The 12189-nt window shown below is 45.0% G+C and overlaps 1 protein-coding gene across 3 annotated transcripts in view; it reads right to left on the bottom strand.

Annotated features, from left to right (window-relative positions):
* Positions 1–12189, bottom strand: part of LOC147352177 (asialoglycoprotein receptor 2-like) — a 45412-nt gene that overhangs the window by 28699 nt on the left and 4524 nt on the right. Inside the window, exon 2 of one of the 3 annotated variants that reach the window (XM_086359358.1) lies at positions 10462–10557. The gene's annotated coding sequence lies outside the window, so the exon portion shown is untranslated. Of the gene's footprint in view, positions 1–9167; positions 9324–10461; positions 10558–12189 lie in introns of those variants that run through there. The other 2 variants (XM_086359357.1, XM_086359356.1) reach the window with 2 other exon arrangements.

The following is a 12189-nucleotide window of genomic DNA, read 5'->3' as shown; positions in this document are numbered from 1 at the left end:
TATGGGGTTGCAAAGAGTCGGATATGACTGAGCGACTTTCACTTTCACCATCTACACTTGGGCTAACAGCTTGGGAGAGAAAACCCAATTTTCATTCCTGATTTTATATACATATATACACATCAGTTATTTGGCTGCACTGGGTCTTCATTATGGCATGAGGGCTCTTCAGTTGCAGCATGTGGGATCCAGTTCCCTGACACCATATGGAGACAGAGAGAGCACAGAGAAGAACCGAGGCCCCGCACACATGAACAAAGCCTTCTGGGAGCTTCCAGTCTAGCCAACAGCTGAATGCATCCAAGTGTATGACCCTAGCCAAGACCACATGGTCTACCTGGCCTAGCCCTGCACGGGTTCCTGACCCAGAGAATCTTGAGAAATAAATACAGTTGACCCTTGAATGGTGCAGGGATTAGGGGCACTGACCCTCTCCCTGCAGTTGAAAACTTGTGTATGACTTTACAGTACCCTTTGTATCCCCTGATCCGCGTCTGCAGATGATGTAACACATTTTTTGTGGAAAAAAATCTGCTTATAAAGTGAAACTGTGCAGTTCAAACCCGTTGTGTTCAAGAGTCAACTGTAGTTGTTTGTTTTAGGCCACTGGAGCTTTGGGTTAGACTGTTATGTATCAATAGGTAACTGAAATAAAACATATCCTTAAGTATGCATCCTTATCAAATATGTAGCATAGTTTGCATGCCTATTTTTTAGATAGATAAGTGAAGCTTTCATACATCTCATTTGTTCCCGACTTTTTCACACAAGAATAAATGTTTAAGATCTATCTGTGTTGCTATTTGTACATCTGGTTTGTTGCTATGAACCTCTGCACAATATTCAATGGTGCGTATCCGTCATTGCATATTTACCCAGTCCCCAAATGAGAAACACCCAACTACTGCAATGGACACAGCATGTCCCCATGAGGACCTAGGTGAGACTATCTCTCAGGACTATATCCAAGACTGAAATTGCCAAGTCACAGAATATTCTCACACTTAATTTAATGCATACACACACACCATTTTTTTTCCCATCAGTGAGATCATATTCACAATACTCTTTTTCAGTACGGTTTTTATTCCCTTTCATCTCTCACTTGCCTCATGCTCCTCATCCACTCACTGCATCCTCCATCCTTGCCCCTCCTGTGATATTAATGGTCTTCTGTTTTATCTCTGCTATTAATGCTTCATCAAGTTCCCACGTGGAGCTTGGTGAGAATTTCCCTGTGAACGATATCCGGGAGTGAAAGTGTCATGTCACAAAGGATTCTCAAGCTTAATTTCACCCGAGTCCAGCCAGGCTATACCTCTTCCAGAACGGCCATGCCTGTTGACACTCCCATCACCAGCATATGAGGGCTCCCTCTTTTGCGTCATCCTTCTCAACACTTGTTACTATTCAGCTTCCCACCACCCTGATGACATCTCACTGCTCTTCTATGCTACATTTCTGGTTAATAGAGGGTTTGAACATTTCTCCATCTATTTTCTATTCGCTCAGATTTCCTCTGCTATGGGCAGCTTTTCCACATCCTATATCCATTTTTCTATTGGGTTTCCTGGATTCACTTTGCTGACTGGAGGCATATCTTGTATATTCTAGATACATGTTTAGAAAACAAGAAAGGTCTTTTGAAAATTAAAAACAATTTTTTTGTTCTTAAAGCCAAAACAGTTAATAGAAGTGCTGGAAGATAAAAATCAGGAAATCGTTCCAAAAAAGGGACAAAGCTGTTTTTTGTTTTTTTAAATGAGGAAACAGCTAAATTGAGGGCATTTTTTTACCCCCTGGCCTCATGTTTCCATGTATACTTCCTGCTAGGGAACTCTCCAGGCCTTTCTCAAACGTGCCCACCACACCTCCCCAGGAGAGGAAGCTTGCCTGTGGGCTCTCTTTGGTTCTCTCTGCTCAGCCAGTGATCTGTGTTCTGCCAGGTGACACTGAGCCCGCCCCTGCAGAGAAAACCTGCTTTGCCCAGCTCTGCCTGTGACTAGGTAAATATGTCTGTCTAATTCTTGGATGAAATATTAACAAGTCCTTTTGATTTAAGGGGCTTCCCTGTAGCTCAGCTGATAAAGAATCTGCCTGCAACGCAGTAGACCCCAGTTCGATTCCTGGGTTGGGAAGATCCACTGGAGAAGGGAAAGGCTACCCATTCCAGTATTCTGGCCTGGAGAATTTACAGTCCATGGTCTCGCAAAGAGTCGGACATGACTGAGCGACTTTCACTTTCACTTGATTTAAGGTTTGACGCCAAGTCCACCTTAACTGTATATCAGCAAGAAAGCTAGCAACTTGACGTCATTTATCTGTCTACTGTGTCTTGGTTCTCAATTGGTTTCAAACTTGAGAGGAAAAGAAAGCACCCCGCTCTTTTTTCACCAGCCTTGTTAAATCTCCAAGAATAATATAAAAGATCAATTGATCCCAAACATTCAATTAATAGTTCTAGAAGATACAGAAGGAAGTAAAAGGAAATAATACAAGATTGTTACTTAGAATTAAAAGCATGAGGCTCCAAATTTAAATAACCTACTAACTGCCCATCTTTTCATTAAAGAATGACCAAAGGACATAACTGTGAAATTTCAGAATACCAGCAATAAAGATTCTAAAAGCTACTGGAGGCAGGGGGAAAAAATCTCTTATAAAGAAACAAGAACTGGAACAGATTCTGCTTTCCAGTTGTTACACTCAACATCAGGAGATAGGACAATGCCTTCAAATTTGCAAGGGAAATTTTTTTCAACCTAGATTTGTCAGTGCAAATGATCATTGACATGAAAAAATAGGGGGAAAAAAAGAGAGTTTTCAAGGACTTCCCTGGTGGTTAAGACTCCATGCTCTCAATGCTGGGGGCCTGGGTTGAATCCCTGGTCAGGGAACTAGATCCTGAATGTAGTAACTAAGACCCAGCACAGCCAAATAAATAAATTAAATAAATAAATACAATTTTTAAAAACTTAAAGAACTTTCAGACATTCCAAGGCTCAGAATATTTATATCATACTTCTACTATGTTTACAAGTACCCTAGAAAGTGAAGAAATAATCCAGAAACAAGATACATAAAAGAATATCTCAGTATGGGACTTTCTGTTATTATTAAATAAAATTTTATTAAACTCTTTCTGTATTTCTGTCTACAAGTTGACTTTTTGTCTTAGAATGCTAACTAGTGAAATTTGAGAGCCTGGCCTTAAAAATGCAAGTCATAATAATAAATTTAAGAGATCTAAGGAAGAGATGGAGGGCTTCCCGGGTGGCTTAGTGGTAAAGAATCCACCTGCCAATGCAGGAAACACGGGTTCAATCCCTGGTCAGAGAGGATACTACATGCAACTAAGCCCTGTGCACTACACTATTGAGCCTGTGCTCTAGAGCTGGGGAACCTCAACTACTGAAGCCCTTGCATCCTAGCGCCCGGCCTGTAAAGACGGAAGCCATCCCAATGAGAAGCCGGAGCATCGCAACTAGAGGGTAACCCCCACAAGCCGCAACTAGAGAAAAACTCACACAGCAACGAAGACCCAGCACAGCCAAAAATAAATAAATAAATGTGGTCAGTCTTATTAAAAAAAAAAAAAATACTATAACAGGCTTTCAAAGTCACTTCGCGTTTTGGTTTACTCTTTCTTAAGCAGCTAGGTTTTTCTTTTTGCTATTATATTCCTAACATCCAGGATAGTAGCGCCACCTTGTGGTCATACCTGCATGATGCACGGGTCTTCGAGGAGGGAGACTGCCAGCGACCTGCGCCTTAATATTCTTTTAACTTCTTCAGTTCAGTTCAGTCGCTCAGTCGTGTCCGACTCTTTCCGACCCCATGAATCGCAGCACGCCAGGCCTCCCTGTCCATCACCAACTCCCGGAGTTCACTCAGACTCACGTCCATCGAGTCAGTGATGCCATCCAGCCATCTCATCCTCTGGCGTCGTCCCCTTCTCCTCCTGCCCTCAATCCCTCCCAGCATCAGAGTCTTTTCCAATGAGTCAACTCTTCGCATGAGGTGGCCAAAGTACTGGAGTTTCAGCTTCAGCATCATTCCCTCCAAAGAAATCCCAGGGCTGATCTCCTTCAGAATGGACTGGTTGGATCTCCTTGCAGTCCAAGGGACTCGCAAGAGTCTTCTCCAAAACCACAGTTCAAAAGCATCAATTCTTCGGCGCTCAGCCTTCTTCACAGTCCAACTCTCACATCCATACATGACCACAGGAAAAACCATAGCCTTGAGTAGACGGACCTTTGTTGGCAAAGTAATGCCTCTGCTTTTGAATATGCTATCTAGGTTGGTCATAACTTTCCTTCCAAGGAGTAAATGTCTTTTAATTTCATGGCTGCAATCACCATCTGCAGTGATTTTGGAGCCCAGAAAAATAAAGTCTGACACTGTTTCCACTGTTTCCCCATCTATTTCCCATGAAGTGATGGGACCAGATGCCATGATCTTCGTTCTCTGAATGTTGAGCTTTAAGCCAACTTTTTCACTCTCCACTTTCACTTTCATCAAGAGGCTTTTGAGTTCCTCTTCACTTTCTGCCATAAGGGTGGTGTCATCTGCATATCTGAGGTTATTGAGATTTCTCCCGGCAATCTTGATTCCAGCTTGTGCTTCTTCCAGCCCAGCGTTTCTCATGATGTACTCTGCATAGATGATAAATAAGCAGGGTGACAATATACAGCCTTGACGTACTCCTTTTCCTATTTGGAACCAGTCTTTTGTTCCATGTCCAGTTCCAACTGTTGCTTCCTGACCTGCATACATATTTCTCAAGAGGCAGATCAGGTGGTCTGGTATTCCCAACTCTTTCAGAATTTTCCACAGTTTATGAAAGCCTTCCTCAGTGATCAATGCAAAGAAATAGAGGAAAACAACAGAATGGGAAAGACTAGAGATCTCTTGAAGAAAATTAGAGATACCAAGGGAACATTTCATGCGAAGATGGGCTTGATAAAGGACAGAAATGGTATGGACCTAACAGAAGCAGAAGATATTAAGAAGAGGTGTACAGAAGAACTGTACAAAAAAGATCTTCACAACCCAGATAATCACAATGGTGTGATCACTGACCTAGAACCAGACATCCTGGAATGTGAAGTCCAGTGGGCCTTAGAAAGCATCACTACGAACAAAGCTAGTGGAGGTGATGGAATTCCAGTTGAGCTATTTCAAATCCTGGAAGATGATGCTGTGAAAGTGCTGCATTCAATATGCCAGCAAATTTGGAATACTCAGCAGTGGCCACAGGACTGGAAAAGGTCAGTTTTCATTCCAATCCCAAAGAAAGGCAATGCCAAAGAATGCTCAAACTACCGCACAATTGCACTCATCTCACACGCTAGTAAAGTAATGCTCAAAAGTCTCCAAGCCAGGCTTCAGCAATATGTGAACCGTGAACTTCCTGATGTTCAAGATGGTTTTAGAAAAGGCAGAGCAACCAGAGATCAAATTGCCAACATCCGCTGGATCATGGAAAAAGCAAGAGAGTTCCAGAAAAACATCTATTTCTGCTTTATTGACTATGCCAAAGCCTTTGACTGTGTGGATCACAATAAACTGTGAAAAATTCCCAGCATCAGAGTCTTTTCCAATGAGTCAACTCTTTGCATGAGGTGGCCAAAGTACTGGAGTTTCAGCTTCAGCATCAGTCTTTGCAAAGAACACCCAGGACTGATATCCTTTAGAATGGACTGGTTGGATCTCCTTGCAGTCCAAGGGACTCTCAAGAGTCTTCTCCAACACCACAGTTCAAAAGCATCAATTCTTAGGTGCTCAGCTTTCTTCACAGTCCAGTTTTCACATCCATACATGACCACTGGAAAAACCAAAGCCTTGACTAGATGGACCTTTGTTGGCAAAGTAATGCCTCTGCTTTTGAATATGCTATCTAGGTTGGTCATAACTTTCCTTCCAAGGAGTAAGCGTCTTTTAATTTCATGGCTGCAATCACCATCTGCAGTGATTTTGGAGCCCAAAAAAATAAAGTCTGACACTGTTTCCACTGTTTCCCCATCTATTTCCCATGAAGTGATGGGACCAGATGCCATGATCTTCGTTTTCTGAATGTTGAGCTTTAAGCCAACTTTTTCACTCTCCTCTTTCACTTTCATCAAGAGGCTTTTGAGTTCCTCTTCACTTTCTGCCATAAGGGTGGTGTCATCTGCATATCTGAGGTTATTGAGATTTCTCCCGGCAATCTTGATTCCAGCTTGTGCTTCTTCCAGCCCAGTGTTTCTCATGATGTACTTGCATAGATGATAAATAAGCAGGGTGACAATATACAGCCTTGACGTACTCCTTTTCCTATTTGGAACCAGTCTTTTGTTCCATGTCCAGTTCTAACTATTTCTTCCTTACCTGCATATAGGTTTCTCAAGAGGCAGGTCAGGTGGTCTGGTATTCCCATCTCTTTCAGAATTTTCCACGGTTTATTTTAATTTCTTACCTCTCTGCAAATAGCTGAAGCTAACATGAAACAGCAAAAGGGATCATTCTGCTAGCTAAAAATTTCCCACAAATCAATTCCTGGGGGCAATGTGGCAACTTCTTCCTCTGATCAATTTGTCTTTTATTAACTTTCATTCACTTAGTTCCAGTCCTATACACTTTCTGGTTACTCTGAGTTAGAGTCAGTAAAGGTTTGCAAAGACCCTGAAGGTGTCGCAGGGGCATGAGAAGATGATAGTTTCTGTGTAATGACCAGATCCAATGAACTCAAGTTCAGAAACCAGGATGACTGAGTTTATAAGCCCCAGGTTTATAAGAAAGGCCTTCCCAGGTGGCTCAGTGGCAAAGAATCTGCCTGCCAATGCAGGAGACATAGAAGATGAAGCTTCAATCTCTGGGTAGGGAAGATCCCCTGAATGAGGAAATGGCAATCCACTGCAGTATTATTGCCTGGAGAATCCCATGGACAGAGGAGCCTGGTGGGCTACAGTCCATGGGGTTGCAGAGTTGGACACGACTTAACGACTGAGCATGTGCGCCCACACACACACACACACAATCACACACACGCAGGTTTACAAGAACTGGAGTGGGGAGGGGTTCTTGAGTTCTACTTTTGTCAACTACAAACGTGCTTGCCAAGGGCATTTGGCATCTGCCTCTGTAGAGACTGAACCCTGTGCTGCTGCAGCTATTGACCTTCAACATCCCCTGAAGCAAGTCCAGGGTGGAGAGTGAGGCTCTCTGTGCTCCAGGGATACGGGTGGAACAGGTATTTAGGTAGTTAGGTATATTCAGGAACTGATTTCATGATCCCAATCCTTGCATCTCCTCATATCTAGAAAAGCACGAAATCCCTTCATGGTGACATCAGCTCCTCGTGACTAGCAGAAAATCTTTTGTAAAGTAAGTGCTTGATTGCATTGAACTCTCCCTTTCACCCAAATCATATATATTGACCTTGCCCCACTACCTCTTTCTCAGAGCTATCTGAGATGCTGTCTCCTGGGCTGCAGTCCTCAATTTGCTCCCAAATAAAACTCAATTTGCAACTCTCACCTTGTGCATCTTTTCAGTCCACACTTTCCACAAAAGGACTTAATTACTGGGCAGCTTCTATCAGATCTTTGCTTCCCTTCTGTCTCTTAGTCAAATTAGGAAAGTGGAGGGACCTACACAGAGCAACTCCACTCTCCTCCTGTCTTCCTTCTCCAGGAAGGAGAGCCTCTTGGCTTTTGTGGGAGAAAGATGGGCCACTCCTGCCAAGCAGGATCAACAAACACCTCCAAGGCCAAGGCACCTCTGCCAGCATCACCCTGCAGATGACTCAGCAGCCTGGCAGCTTGACAACCGGCCTCAGGGAACCCTCGAGCTATTCCCTTTGGGGTAAGACGTAAGCATATCTTTGTTGCTGTTTTTCAGTCGCCAAGTCGTCTCGGAACTCGAGACCCCATGGACTGCACCCGCCAGGCTTCCCTGTCCCTCACCATCTCCTGCAGTTTGCCCAAGCTCATGTCCATAAGCATATCTTTACCCATCATCCTTTTAGCATCCCCCTTGGCAAGTTTCTGACAGGGAAATTCCATGTGGTTTTGCAATATGCAAATCTGCCTGAGAGCACCTGAGCAGAGGCTGAGGAGGCCAGTGTGCTGGGAGGCCAGCGGGACCCAGCGGCCTTCGCCCACATTGGAATCTACCTCCCCCCCCACCCCCCGCCGTTTCCCAAAGTCTGTGCTGGAGGTGGAGGTGGGGGTGCCCTTGTCACCAGCTCCGTCCAGAAAGCGTGATGAAGGGCATCTGCCAGGCCTCGGGGTGAGGGTGAGGGGTGGGTGGAGGTGGGGATCTGTGGCCCACTCCCTGCTCTACCACCCTCTACCTCCACTAGGGACCCTCAGTTCCCCCACCCCCATCCGGAGAGTACCCTCCGTCCTCTCCAGGCCCAGGCTCAACTCAGACTCGTCTTGGGCCTCCTCCTGGGCTGGTTCTGAATGTAAACCGCCATCCGGGTCTTCAACTGGTCGGCAGGTGGCGGTAGGTGAGTTCTACACTTCCTGGTTCCAGCTTGGATTCATCTCCCAGGTTGCTCCCCACGCCTTCACACCACACAGGCCTCTGGGGTCTGTCCACTGACGCTCCCAGTCCAGCCCCCTGCCTCCAGCCCCCGTTCAGGGCCACCTGGCTGCCTGTGACCCTTCTAGGCAATAGCTTTTCTTCTAATTAACTTTTTGTTTTGTTTTAATGTGGACCACTTTTAAAGTCTTTATTGAATTTGTCACAATATGATTTCTTTTTTATGTTTTGGTTTTTTGGCCATGAGCCATGAAGAATCTTAGCTTCCCAACCAGGGATGGAACAAACACCCCCTGCATTGAAAGGCGAAGACTTAGCCACTGAACCTCCAAGGAAGTCCCTTTAATTAACTGTTTATGATGAAACACGATGTCTGATTAGAGGAACAGAAGTTTGTTCTGTTTGCCCAAGCTAACAGGTAAAACTTGCTAACAAATCCTCTGTCAGCAAATTACCTTGCAAGGGATGGTGCTCTGCTAGAAGACCTGCAGCCCCTCCTCAACTGTTTAAGTCGGGAGCCCAGCACCCTGCCAGAGGAGGGAACGCAGGATCTGTCCCCAGGTTTGGCCAAGACCACTCCTGTCCAGAGGCCTTGGTGCAGAGAGGCTGCTGAGAGGACGCGGGGACATTCCACTCACCCCTGCGTATACTCTACCTCTGGCAAACACCAGTCTGTTCTCTGGATCTGTGCTTTCAATTTCTGTTTGGGGAGGTTTTTTTTCTTTCAATTCCACATGTGAGTGAGATCATGCGATATTTATCTTTGTCTTATTTCATTCAGCATGATGTCCTTGCTGTTGTCAAAAATGACAGGATCAAAAGTCTTCTTTACTTGAGGAAATGACTTAAAAAAAAAAACAAAACCCAGTTAGGCCCTCCCTAGAGCATCCCTGCATGTAAGTCACTTCAGTCAGGTCCGACCCTGTGCAATCCCGTGGACCATAGCCCTCCAGGCTCCTCTGTCCATGGGATTCAAGCAAGCATATTGGAGTGGGTTGCCATGACCTCCTCCAGGGGATCTCCCCAACCCAGGGGTCAAACTTGTGTCTCTTAAGTCTCCTGCATTGGCAGTCGGGTTCTTTACTGCTAGTGCCATCTGGGAAGCCCAAACCCAGAAAGGGCTGATGACAAAAGAGTTTACTTGTTTCTAAAACAAACCTAAGTTATTATTTCCCTCATGGGAACATGACCCTCTTTTTCTTTTTGAGGTCCTTGATTGTTTGCAATAAAAATACAGTTCGATGTTTGTTTAAGGACTGAGCCTCTCCCTTGAACCACAAACCTTGTGGTTGGAGCACCATTCTGTTGTTAAGGGAGGTTAGAATATCTTTATTATGTTTCTGAACAGTATCCAAGACAAAGAATACCAGTTGGACTGTTGTTGTCGAACTGGAGTTGTTAGATCAAAAAGTGTTATTTATACGTTGAATTGAATTGCAAATAACTAATTTTGTATTTTAGTTTGTGAGTTGTTCTCTTTTTCTCCCTAAGAGCAGAAAACACAGTCCTGCTTCGGGAGTGGTTGGGAGGGCAGAATGGTTTCCCCACGCAATAAAGCTGCCAACCGCAGGAGAGAGAGAAGGAGCTGGCTGAGAAGGATGACAAAATGCAAACCGAAGTTCAAAGCTGCCTGTTGAACTTTTGCTCCTTTCACTCCAGAAATTTCTCCACAGCAAAACAAACTGCTGAAAATACAAGGCCGGCTTGTTTGATAGCAAAGCCCCTACTCTGCTTTATGGATGATGGAATGCCAGTCGCTATGCCGATGAGGGTTTAGATTGGAGGAAAGAAGGCTTTTCCTCTGCTGCATGGCCTAGAAACCTCAGAGGGGATAGGGTGGGGGCATGTGCCTAAAAGGCCACAGGGAGCTAACCTCTTGATAGAGCTCCCAGTGTACATCTGTGTTCAAAGCAGTGCTATCCTGGGACTTGCCTGGTGGTCCAGTGGTCAAGACTCCATGCTCCCAAAGCAGGTGGAGCAGGTTCAATCCTGGTTAGGGAACTAAGATCCCATATGTTACAGCATGGCCTAAAAAAAAGAAAAAAAGACAGTGCTATTCTTTCACGTCGGCCTTCTCTGCCCACACTGACTTCATGCAAAGGAGAGATGCCATCACTCAATTGGGATTCCAAAACAGGAATACATTAGTACAAATCTTGCTGAGTGCCTTCCTCCCTTGTAGGGTTTTATTCCTTAATAATCCTAAATGCTTTGGAGAGAGATTTTTTATTGGTGGATTTGGTTCTTTGGTAGCAGCACAGGTTTTCAGAGGTGCCTGAATTTTACAAGCATCCATCCAGGAAGGAAGTTGCCTTTGTTTGCTAGCGCGGCTGTGACAAAGTACCGCAGACTGGAGGCTTTAAACAACAAAAAGTCATTTTCTGGGAACTTCCCTGGTGATCCAGTGACTAAGACTCTGCTCCCAACCGAGAGGCAGGGGACCCGGGGTTTGACCCCTGGTCAGAGAAGCCGACCCCACATGCTGCTAAGATTCACTTGCCGCAGTTAAAGATCCCTCACGCCACAAAAGAGAAGATCCCACGTGCTGCAGCTAAGATCTGCACAACCAAATAAATAAATTTTTAAAAAAGAAAGTTGGAGACCAAGGTGTGGACAGGGTTGATTCCTTCTAAGCGCTTCTTTCCCTGGCTTGTAGACCGCCGTCTCCTCCTCTGTCTTCATGTCATCTTCACTGTGTGTGTCTGTGTCTAAATCTCCCCTTCTCAGTTGTATGGATGGCATCACCCACTCAACAGACATGCATTTGAGCAAATTCCGGGAGATGGTGAAGGACAGGGAAGCCTGCCGTGTTGTAGTCCATGGGGTGGCAAAGAACTGGATACGATTGAGCGACTGAACAACAAGGATGTCATGTGGATTAGCGCCCACCCTAATTACCTCTCTTTAACTTAATTATCTATTTAAAGTTCCTGTCTCTCAATACATTCACATTCTGAGGTACTGGAGGTTAGGACTTCTGTATGCATATGAGGGGGACACGACACAGCTCATACATAGTAAGAGTATAATACAAAGTTTATGCACCTAGTCTCTGATGGCTAACTTGAAGATTTGCTTTCTGGACAAGCAAAGGCTGCATTTGAGGACTGCTTCTGTATTTGTACACAGGTAAGGAACGGCCTCTGAATATAGCTTTCTGTGGCTTTCAGTTCAGTTCAGTCGCTCAGTCGTGTCTGACTCTTTGCGACCCCATGAATCGCAGCACCAGGCCTCCCTGTCCATCACCAACTCCCAGAGTTCACTGAGACTCACGTCCATCGAGTCAGTGATGCCATCCAGCCATCTCATCCTCTGTCATCCCCTTCTCCTCCTGCCCCCAATCCCTCCCAGCATCAGAGTCTTTTCCAATGAGTCAACTCTTCACATGAGGTGGCCAAAGTACTGGAGTTTCAGCTTTAGTATCATTCCTTCCAAAGAAATCCCAGGGCTGATCTCCTTCAGGATGGACTGGTTGGATCTCCTTGCAGTGGCTTTACCCCCCACCAAAAAAAAAGAAAAGAAACTGACTTTCACTGACTGTTGTAATATTGACCTTTGGTTTCTTGGGCTCAGGGAGGCCAGTCCTAAAGTCTTTGTTCGTAAATGTCAAGAGTGAGACAGAAGGACTCTGCAGTCCAGAGGAGTCCTCCTGACTCCCCC

The sequence above is a fragment of the Bos grunniens genome, chromosome 19, assembly GCF_055505025.1.
Source record: "Bos grunniens cultivar Pamir isolate PY7600 chromosome 19, Bosgru_T2T1.0, whole genome shotgun sequence".
Classification (NCBI taxonomy): Eukaryota; Metazoa; Chordata; class Mammalia; order Artiodactyla; family Bovidae; genus Bos; species Bos grunniens.
The sequence above is the reverse complement of the archived record's forward strand: the minus strand, read 5'-3'. Positions and strand labels throughout refer to the sequence as shown.